The sequence below is a fragment of the Mandrillus leucophaeus genome, unplaced genomic scaffold (assembly GCF_000951045.1).
Source record: "Mandrillus leucophaeus isolate KB7577 unplaced genomic scaffold, Mleu.le_1.0 Scaffold293, whole genome shotgun sequence".
NCBI classification, from domain to species: Eukaryota; Metazoa; Chordata; class Mammalia; order Primates; family Cercopithecidae; genus Mandrillus; species Mandrillus leucophaeus.
Window position 1 is genome coordinate 1,308,071 of NW_012103065.1, and position 12,355 is coordinate 1,320,425.

Below are 12,355 nucleotides of genomic sequence, written 5' to 3' on the forward strand. Positions count from 1 at the left end.
AAAGTCTTAATAATGTTGAGATGGCAATTCTTTTCAAAGTGATCTACAGACACAATGCAATACCCATTAAAATTCCAGTGCCCCCCTTTTTTCCAAAAATGGAAAAGCTAACCCTAAAATTCATACGGAATTACAAGGGGCTCTAAATAGCCAAACACTATTGAGAAAGAAAAAGAACTTTGGAGGACTCATGCTTTCTAATGTCAAAACTAACGGCAAGGCAACGGTAACCATAACAGTGTGGTACTGGCAAAATGATAGACATATAGACGAACAGAATAGAATTAAGAGTCCTGAAATAAACCCAAACATCTATGGCCAAGTAACTTTTGACAAGGTGCTAAGCTCTTCAATGAGAAAAAAAAATAGTCTCTTTAACAAATGGTGCTGGAACAACTGGATAACCATGCAAAATAATACATTTGAACTCTTCCTTTACTGCATATATAAAAATTAACTCAAAATGGATCAACCTAAATATAAGAGTTAAGACTATAAAATCATTAGAAGGAAACATAAGGGTAAATCTTGATGACCTCGGATTTGGCAATGGATTTTTAGATTTGACTCCAAAATCACAAGCAATAAAGAATAAATAGATGAATTTGACCTCATAAAAATTAAAAATGTTTGTGCACCAAAGGACCTCATCAAGAAAGTGAAAAGACAACCCACAGAATCACAGAAAACATTTGCAAATCATATATCTGGTAAGGAATTAGTATGGAGAATATATATTAGGTTGGTGCAAAAGTTATTCCAGTTTTTGCCACTAAGAGTAATGGCAAAACTGCAACTACTGTTTTGCAGTTTTGCAATCTAATGAAAACAACTCAAGAAGAAAAAGATGGACAATCCAATAAAAATAATGGGTAGAGGACATAAATATACATTTTTTCAAAGAAAATGTACAAATGGGCAATGAGCACAAGAAATGATGTTCAACATAAATGGTAATTAAAGATATGCAAATCAGTACTACAATGAGATATCACGTCATACCTACTGTGATGGCTATAATTAAACAGCCAAATATGGCAAGTGTTGTGGAGAATGCAGAACTCTTGTACATGGGTGGGGATGTAAAATGATGCAGCCACTGTGGGAAACGATTTGGTGGTGCCTCAAAAAGTTACATATGTAATTACCATATGACCCTGCAATTTCATTTTAAGTGTATGCCCAGGAGGAATAAAATCATATGTCCACACAGAAACTTTCATACATTATTCATAATCGCCAAAAGGTAGAAAAATGATTAAGAAGTCCACTGAGAGATGAATGGATAAATTGTGGTCCATATATGCCATAGAATATTATTCATTCATAAAAGGTAATGAAGTACTGATGGCTGCTAAAATTTGGGTGAACCACAAAAACATGCTAAGGAAAAGAAGCCATGCATGAAACCATTCCTATTACATGAAATACCCAGAACAGGTAAATTCATAGAGACAGCAAGCAGATTAGTAGTTACCAGGGGATGAGAGGAGAGTTGAGGGGGAGTTTTTAATGGATACGGAGTATTGTTCTGGGATGAAGAAAGATTTTGAAACTGGAGAGCCACGGTCTTGCACAACATTGTGAATGGGCTAAATGTCACTGAATTATACATTTCAAAATGCTTAATTGTATGCTATTTGAGTTTCATCTCATTTTTAAAAAACCCTAGAAAGAGAGGAAGAGGAGAAAAAGTATTATAATGAAAATTTCAATTCATTCCATAGAATAAAAATGTTGACTTTATATTCTTTAATTTAGTGTAGTAAAATTATAAATTAAAAACCAAGATGTTGGGTGGGCACGGTGGCTCATGCCTGTAATCCCAGCACTTTGGAAGTCTGAATGTAATGGGCGGATCACCAGGTCAGGAGTTCAAGACAAGCTTGGCTAAGATTGTGAAACCCCGTCTCTACTAAAAATACAAAAATTAGTTGGGTGTGGTGGTGGGTATCTGTAGTCCCAGCTACTTGGGAGGGTGACACAGGAGAATCGCTTGAACCTGGGAGTTGGAGGTTGCAGTGAGCTGAGATCGTGCCACTGCACTCAAGCCTGGGTGACACAGCGAGACTCCATCTCAAAAATAAATAAATAAATAAATGTAGCCAAACATTCAATCCATTTGAAATCTAAATAGCATAATTTTAAATAACCACTGTGCTTAAAATAATAAAGGGGATCAACAAATATTATAATTTATTTAAATTATTTAATTTAATTTTCACTATTTGTAATACTTAAGGCACTACTTGCCAAAATTTGAAAGACAAAGCTAAAGTACTACTTAGAGGGAAGTGTACTGTTTTATAAATTTTCAAATAAATTTATAAGTATATTTTTGTCTAAACAAGTAAAGGAGAGAACAAACCAAGAATTCAACATAAGAAGCTGGAAAAAGAACATAACAAAAGAAATAACATAAACAATAACAATAATAAATTATATAATAAAAATAGAAAAGATAAATAAAATACAGAAAAGCAGCAAAAATAGAGAAGTAAAACAAAACCAAACGTTAGTCTTTGAAAAGAATTACGAGGTAATATTGGGGAGATTGGAGGAAAGTAAAACACCATCTCTAAGTTCTCCCCCAGTCTTCATTAAATACTCCAGTGTTTCCTAGTTTTACTTTTTTGCCATTTCCTCATATCTTTCTTCTGTACTCTTGCTTCTAAACTGTGAGAAATTTCCAATAAGCTAAGACTTCTGAAAAATGTTCATAGAAAGGAAAAAGAGCAGAGCCCATAGTATTTATTTATTTAGCCCATAATATTTATACCTGTTTCCCCTGCTTCCTTCCCTCCCTTTCTCCCTCCTTTCAGCCTTTGTTCTTAAAAGTCACCTGTATTTATGTTTTCATTTTTGTTATTTATGGTGGATAACTTGCTTGTTATCATGGGACACTGTATTTCTCATATCCTGAGCTCTACAGAAATAATATAAAAAGCAATGAATAAAGTATATTTTTACTGTTAACATTTTGAACAGAGTCAGATTATAAATCATGATTTTGATAGGGTAAAGAAAAATGATCCTAAACTTCACTGCCTTTATAAATGGGCATGAACGTCACTGAGTTAAGCTTGACTAGTTTTATGATGCAGTTTGAAGTCAGAAAAGATTGTAAGCAGGTTTCTAACCCTTTTTTTTTAAGTTGGCTTTGCATATGAGTGGCTACTAACGCTAGATCATTTCCAATGGTCACACACTGTGTGTTACTTTTTTAAAGACAGAAATCATAACCCTTTTATAACAAGTAACCACTCTTACTCCTTGAGAATAGCAAAAAAATCTGGAGGTAAAACTAGGCTGAAATATTAATTTTGTGTATGTTTTGAGTAGTAATACATTTTTTCAACCATTTCTCCTGTTATTGTGAAGAAAGAGACCAGTTCCTGCTCAACTGATTGGATTCACCATGCAGCCCCAGCCTGTGGTTTCAACTACTCATTGTGTAGCACAACCATTTCCAGAACATAATATGTCTATTCTCCCTTAGGCCTATTTTAATTTCCTGGGCGTGAACAAACTATTGGAAGTGCCTCTTTGTCATGAATAAAGTTCTTTGTCATGAATAAACCTCTAGGATTCTTATGAGACAGGAGAATGCTGGGAAAATCAGCAAGAATTGGCTTCTTTCACATCTATTAGGCTTCTCCTAACAGTTCTTTCTCATCTGCTTCTGTCTTCAGTAGAACTCACAGCTAAATTTATTGATATTTTCCCCTACCATAACCCCAAGATCACCCTGACAACCTGGAGACCCAAGCCTACCTCTAGTCCTTAGGAACCAAGGCCAATAAAGGAAATGTATCTGTAGTCTCGGGTTTATCCCCTAGCTGAGAATTGGAATGAAATCCTGATTCCCCAGCTCAGTAACAGCTACTGGACACTCTTTCACTTCAATTTCCCTCCAGTTCTCTGAACTTAACTGATATGAAGGTGTTTAGTATCTGACCAGCATCCTTTGACTCACCCTCCTTGTATTCATGTACCTCTCACCTTCTAATTCAGTAATTAATTTTACAAAGATGTGCTGAGCACTTTCTTTTTTCCAGTCAATCTTTTACTTTCCTAAAGACAGCAACAGACTCAACAAATTGCCTGCTCTTACAGATCTTAGTAGAAGAAAAAGAAACAAATAAATCTATTACATAAGTTCTGGTGGACATAAGTTGACCTAGTTTAGATATTTGTCCCCACCCAAATTGATGTTGAAAATATAATACCTAATGCTGGAGGCGCGGCCTGGTGGGAGGTGTTTAGATTATGGGGGTGGATCCCTCATGTCTTGGTGTTGTTTTCAGGATAGTGAGTGAGTTCTCAAGAGATAGGTGTGTGGCACCTCCCCTCACCTCTCTCTCTTTCTCTCTCTTTCTTGCTCCTGCTTTTGCATTTTACATGCCAGCTTCATCTTCTGCCGTGATTAGAAGCTTCTTGAGGCCTCCCCAGAAGTGGATACCACTATACTTATGTACAGTCTGCAGAACCATGAGCCAAGTAAACCTCTTTTCTTATAAATTACCCAGTCTCAGGTAATTCCTTATAGCATTGCAAGAATGGCCTAACACACAAGTATTATGAAGAAAAATAAAATAATAAACCCTCATGAACTGAGGAGGCCAATGTGGCTAGAGAAGGTTGGATGACATGCAGAATGGGTGAGGTAGGCAAGGGTCAGGTTCTGTAGGATCCTTGCAGGCTATGATGAAGAGTGTACATTTTATTATGATTGTTATGGGAAGTCATTGAACGGTTTTGAGCCAGGATATGACATGATCATTCCTACATTTTAAAGGACCTTTCTGCTTTATGAACAATAAGTTGCAGCAGGACAAAAGTGGAAGCACAGAGACCAGTAAGTTAAAATGCGATTGCTATGGTCAAGGTGAGAAATACTGATGACTCAATTAGTACATGATAAATGATCAGAATTGAAATACACATATGAAAGGGATAGTACCTTGTAATTCTTGATTCTGTTCCTTGATTGCTGAACTGAACTCCAATGGGGGTAATTTGTGAAGCTATTGGGACTTGAACTTTCTAGTTGCCCTTGCCATCAGCAATTTTTCAACCTCTTTAGCCTCTACTTACAAATGCTTCCCAATTTTTCCTAGTGATAACAGTAGTCTACTTTTAGACTCGAATTTTTTGATGGCCCTCTCTAATAACAAGCTTGCAGCTTCTTTGATCCTGGACTGCAACTGTCCAATACTTTTCACCTGTGAGGGAGTCTCTTCTTGGTCTCTACTCACCTTATCTTCCTGCTGGCCCTGAGTTTCAGAAGTCTTTGTGGGCTTTCCAGTGAGTCTGTGAACTCATGGAAGCCATCTAAAACCTTGACCTGTGTAAATATTGTAAAATAGTGACTAAGTGTGATAAGATAAATCTGAATTTGCTGTATATTTTTGCTTTTATGTGTTTGAAAATATTTCTTCTTTCTCTGCTTTTACTTGGTTTCCATGTGTGGAATACAATTTCTTATTCTCAGTCAAAAATAAATAGCATGTCTAAAAAAAAGATAAAATAATTGGATCAAAGATAATTGAAAAAAAAATAGTGCGCAGAAGCAGATTAGTCAAAGATTCAGTTGGTGCAAATATTAGAAATATAATAAATGAATTTGTAAAATAATTTTTTGTTCAAGTAATTAAAAGTCAATATTCAGCTTTTTGGCAAAGAATTTGATACCATTATAAAAGAACCAAATGGAAATTCTAGACTTAAAAAAAGTATAAAATGACAGAAATTAAGAAATCAGTGACCAGCCTGGGCAAGAGAGTGAGACCCAGTTTTGACAAAAAATAAAAAAATTAGCTGGGTATGGTGGTGCACACCTGTAGTCCCAGGTACTGGGAACGCTGGGATGGGAGGATTACTTGAGCCCATGAAGTTGAGGCTGCAGTGAGCTGTGATCACACCACTGCATTCCAGCCTAGATGACAGAGCAAAAAGTCTCCAAAAAAACAGTGGATAGGTTTAACAGCATATTAGACCCAACTGAAGAAAATGTACATAAATCATGTCTAATTTCCTTGTCAAGAAATGGATGTTTTAAAAAATGATTTTTAGTAATTAAGAAAAGATTGAAGTTTGGATTCTCATACACACAAATTTAACATACGCACAAATTTAAGCATATTTTTCTGAATTTCTTTCAATTTTTTTCTTTTTTTTTTTTTAGAAATCAGTTCTCGAATCCTTTGGGAATTATTTGGGCAAAGGAAATAACAATGTCATTAAGTTTTCCTTCTAATAGCCAGGAAATTTTGTCTATATATACAATTATAATAATATAATCACTATTCTAAATAATGACAAGAACTATTGACTCACAAATGCCTCTGAATTTTTTTAGTTTTCCTTATTGCTATTGTCAAATATCATACATAAATCATTACTATAAAGTCCTCTTTTTCTTCCTTTTAGGCTTTCTTAATTCAAACCTTTCTTCACATAGCTGCCAAAATGATCTTTCTAAACTGCAAGTTTGATTGAAACATTCCCAGGCTCATCTAGATCCTCTCAAATTATTTCTCCATAATCTCCTTCATCTCTCCTGTTTTCTTCTCTTTTCCCTCTGTTATTGCCATGAGAGACTCTCATGTCCTCTATCTCAAGTCTTGCTTTTACATAACTCAGTTTTCTCTCAACTCCGAACTTGGTTAAAGCACTTGAATATTTGTCAGGTAGAGTTGTTGAATGGAAAGCTGAGAGCCATGTTTGAGGAACCAAAACACATTCAGGAATCGATGGGGGTAGAGTGGGCAGGAATGGAAGCCCCTGCACTGCTATTCTAAGGCGGAAAGTTCTGAAAAAAAAAAAAAAAAACCAAGAAAACAAAAGGCAAGAATTGCATGAAGTAAATTGCAACATGAGTTTAAATCTCATTAAATCTCCACGTGAGACTTGAAGAAGATTAAATAAATAAATTAGTGGTGGGATGCACAATATCCATTATACTGTATGTACTTAGTCCCAAATCACATTTATCCTAGATTACTAGAATAAATATTATATAGTGTTAAAAATGTCAAAAAGTAAAAATTTTCAACTAAATTTGACTTTAAAAGTATTTCCTACTTTATTTCTGATATTCAGAAACTATTTGCTAAGTCACTAACTCAGTTTTTCAGACAACTATAAGTCAACAATTAGTTCATTGGTCTAATCAATTATTCTCATGCAAAAGATCATGTTATCCAATTTTCAAAATTGTGTTTTTCTGCTGATCTAAAAAACGTGCATGATTCCCTTATTGGAAGAGCAATTGGAGTAGACATGTTCCACATACCTTGGTAACAGATGTTATCTCCACATTCTGCAAATTCCTTGAATCATTTAAAGTAAACTTGGTGTCCAGGATGGTAAAATATTTCAGCCAAACATCCATCCAAGAGCCAGCTGTTTATGCAGTTAGAAAAAGATGCCATTCAGAGTCTTTTTTTTTTTTTTTCAGTTACAGGATTCTATAGCAAGCTTTATAAATGCTACAAATATTTACTTTTCTTTCAGAATAGGAAACAGATTGCTCACAAATTTACTCAGCATTTTATGTTTCTCTTTGATGAAGAATAAATGTTATTTGAATTGGAACAGAGTAAATCTTGGTAGACTTTTGGGCATTGGAAATCTGTAAAGCCACCCCTGTAATGACGTTGAAGAGATCATATTTTTTGGATACTTCTGTTTAACTGGATGGATTTTTTCCTGGAAGTCTTTTATTAAAACCCTTCTTAAAGTTTCCTTTCATTTCAAACTGATTTCCCAGTTTGGATCACTGTTACTTGCTCTGGTGAAGAGAAATAAATGTAAAAGTTGATTATATGTCATTTTGCCCCGAAAAATGTGAGTTCTACCACTCTAAAAAAAATCTTATTCTTAATTTTTTTTTGACAAAGCGAGTGGAACAGAAATAGAATAATACAGGACCGAGTGTCAGCAATATGTTAATTTTCACTGACTGCTGGTGATATTGGCTTTTTGTGTCACTCTGACTCAAAGCCCATTTTAAAATTTAATGTAACTATTATAAGTGTCTTAAAATATGTCATTTGCGCCATATGACTCAAAAAAGAATGACTTTGCAGGATATATGCCAAGGGTGAATGCCTGCATAGGAAAGCAAGCTCATAATCATGAAAAACATTAATATATTTTTTGAATCAAAACACATTTTCCCATTCAAACAAACTATTATTATCCTGAATAAGATCCTCCTAATCTCTCATTTAACTATCACAATAACTCTGATTGGTCTCTCTTCCTCAATTGTACATTCACCTTTTCCACCACCTCACTTTCAATAGAGGAAACACTAAACCAATAATAGTCAAGTGAGGAAGATACTACTACAGGCCTATCCAGATTTTGGGGGGCAATTCTGAGTGTTCTAGCTACAATTCATTCCTTTCCTCCCTCTAAGAAAGCAAATAAGAACACAATCTAGTGAGAATGTTACTATCTCAATAATTGCACTAATTTCTTCGTGGTTAACCTGATTTTTTAATCATGGAAGTATGATTTATATACAACAATATTCACCAGTTTTAAGAATTACAACTTCATGAGTTAGAACAAACAAACACAGTCGTATAAACACCACCACAATTATGATGTGAAACAAGCTTGTCCAACCCCCAGCCCAGGATGGCTTTGAATGAGGCCCTACACAAATTCATAACATTACGAGATTTTTTTTTCTGCGTTTTTTTTTTAGTTCATCAACTATCATTAGTGTTATGTATGTTATGTGTGGCCCAAGACAATTTTTCTTCTTCCGATGTGGCCCAGGGAAACCAAAAGATTGGACACGCCTGAATTACAAAACATTTCTCTGACTCCAAATAGTCCTTTGCCTTTCATTTCCTGGCCTCAACCACTTTCCTCTGACAAACACTGATTTCTGTGTCTTATAATAGGTTTATCTTTTCTAGAATTCATAAAATTGATTCCTTTTTTTTTTTTTTTTTTTTGAGACGGAGTCTTGCTCTGTCGCCCAGGCTGGAGTGCAGTGGCCGGATCTCAGCTTACTGCAAGCTCCGCCTCCCGGGTTCACGCCATTCTCCTGCCTCAGCCTCCCGAGTAGCTGGGACTACAGGCGCCCGCCACCTTGCCCGGCTAGTTTTTTCTATTTTTTAGTAGAGATGGGGTTTCACTGTGTTAGCCAGGGTAGTCTTGATCTCCTGACCTCGTGACCCGCCCGTCTCGGCCTTCCAAAGTGCTGGGATTACAGGCTTGAGCCACCGCGCCCGGCCCAGCACATATTTCTTTATGTATGGCTTCTTATTTAATAATTTAGAGATTCACCCATGTTGTTTTGTTAGTATTTCATTCTTTTGTGTTGCTGAGTAATATTTTTAATGGATATACCAACTTTGTTTTTGCATTTCAGTTGATAGACCTTTTTTTGGCCATTACGTAATTGTCCAGTTTTTGGCCATTATGAATACAACTACTTTGAATATCATTGAGTACAAATCTCTGAGGGGGAACATAGGTTTTCATATCTCTTGGGTAAATATCTAGGAGTGGAACTGTGGTTGTATGGTAAATGTAGGTTTAAATGTATTAGAAACTTATAAACTGTTTTCAAAGTTTCATTTTATGTTCACACAAACGGTGTATGAGAGTTCAAATTTCTTAGTATTTTTGTCAACCCTTGTTATATGACTTTTTGTTTATAGCCTTTTTGGTGGTTATCTAGACGCATAGCACTGTGGTTTTAATTTGCATTTCCCTAGTGACAAGTAATATGGAACATCTTTCATGTGCTTATCATTCTTATATTTTTTGTTAAGTATCTGTTGTGTGCATTCTGGACCTAAGACACCAGTCTTTGAGTCATTCTTCCTTTTTCTTCTCTGGTGTATATGTACCACATTTTCTTTATCCAATCCATTGCTGATAGGCACTTAGGTTCATTCCATGTCTTTGAGTGAATAGTCCTGTAACGAACATCTGGGTGCAGGAGCCTTTTTGGCAGAACAATTTATTTTCTTTTGGATATATACCCAGTAATGGAACCGCTAAGTCAAGTGATAGGTCTGTTTACAGTTCTGTGAAAAATCGCCAAATTGCTTTCCACAGTAGCTGAAGCAATTTACATTACCATGTGGTCGTATCAGCCTATTTTCTACCTGTAAAATTTGGGGACTTCAACAGCCTTCTTTTATTTTGTATCCATCCTCTCTTTGTCCCTTTCAGAACCTCAGGCCCAGAGGGTGGAGCCAGGAGCCACAGAGGATTATTCACAGACCTTGAAACCTAATGGAGTTTACCCAGTTAAATTTTGAGGGAACTGAGATGCAGGGAGGTCACATTGCTATAAAAATAGAAAAATGAGTCTCACTATAAAATCAATATATTTTTTCCTTTATCTTACTGCTTTTTGGGTATGATGGGTTATATAGTATATTTTTTTTATAAAAGGGAACGTGTTAGTTCATTAGGAGAATAAAGTATTTTCTGGGTAATAGTATCTGAGAGGAAATTATGCTTTTAGGGAGAATATTGAATATGATTAAAACATATTCAATAATGGTTTGATATAAGATACAGAAAATTTATTCATTTCTTAAGATTTCAACTTTAATAAATTATGACATTAATATGTGTCTAAATGAAGATCTTTATACTAAGCAGATGAGAAGTATAAATATAGCTTTTGGGTTAGATAAGTCTATATAAGACAGATCTAGGAGACCCAAAGGGACATATTTGTAATGTCCATTAAAAAATGCCAAGATATACTGCCCAAAGCAATCTACAGTCAATGCTATTCCTATCAAGCTATCAATTTCATTTTTCATGGAACTAGAAAAAACTATTCTAAAATTCATATGGAACCAAAATAGAACCCAAATAGCCAAAGCAGTCCTAAACAAAAAGAGCAAAGCCAGATACAGTACATTACCAAAGTATACTATAAAGCCATAGTAACCAAAACAGCAAGTACTGGTACAAAAACAGACACGGAGACCAATGGAACTGAATAGAGCACTCAGAAATAATGCTGCACACCTGCAGCCATGTGATCTTCAAGAAAGTCAACAAAAACGAGCAATTTGGAATAGAGGTCCTGATCAATAAATGGTGCTGGGATAGCTGGCTACCCATATGCAGAAGAATGAAACTAGACCCCTATTTTTCACTAGATATATAAATTAACTGGATGGATTGAAGATTTCAATGTAAGACCTCAAACTATAAGAATCCTAGAAGAAAACCTAGGAAACACCATTCTCGACACTGGCCTTGGGAAAGAATTTATGACTAAGTCCTCAAAAGCAATGACATCAACAACAAAAAAATTGACAAGTGGGATCTAATTAAACTAAAGAGCTTCTGCACAGCAAAAGAAACTATCAACAGAGTAAACAGACAACTTACAGAATGGAATAAGATATTAGCAAATACAAATCCTACAAAAGTCTAATATCCAGAATCAGTAAGGAACTTAAACAATTGCACAAGCAAAAAACAAACAACTCCATTTAAAAATGGACAAAAAACATGAACAGACACTTCTCAAAAGACATACAAGCAGCCAACAAACATTTGAAAAAATGCTCAACATTATCAGAGAAATGCAAATCAAAACCACAATGAAATACCATATCACACCAGTCAGAATGGCTATTACTGAAAAGTCAAAAAAATAGATACTGGTGAGATTGTGAAGAAAAGATAACACTTATACACTGTTGGAGGGAATGTAATTTAGTTTAGCCACTGTGGAAAGCAGTTTGGAGATTTTTCAAATAACTAAAACCAGATGTAGCATTTGAGCCAGCAATCCCATTACTGGGTATATATCCAAAAGAAAATAAATTTTTCTACCCAAAAGATGCATGCACACATTAAATGCAGTACTATTCACAATAGCAAAGACATGGAATCAACCTTGGTGCCCACCAATGGTGGATTGGATAAATAAAATGTGATATATACACACTATAGAATACGACGCATCCGCAAAAAAGAATGAAATCATATCCTTTGCAGCAACATGGATGCAGCTAGAGGGCATTATCCTAAACAAATTAACACAGGAACAGAAAACCAAGTATCACATGTTCTCATTTATAAGTGGGAGATAAACATTGGGTACTCATGGACATAAAGATGGCAACAACAGAAACTGTGGATTCCTAGAGCAGGGAGAGAGTGAGGGGGATGAGGGCTGAAAAACTATTAAGTAGTATGCTCAGTACTGTGATGACAGGATCAGTCATACCTCAAAACTCAGCATCAGGCAATATACTCAGGTAAGAAACCTGCACATGTACACCCTGAATTTAAAATTAAAGTTGAAATTATTTTTAAAAATCGTAAGTCTATAAAATATAAA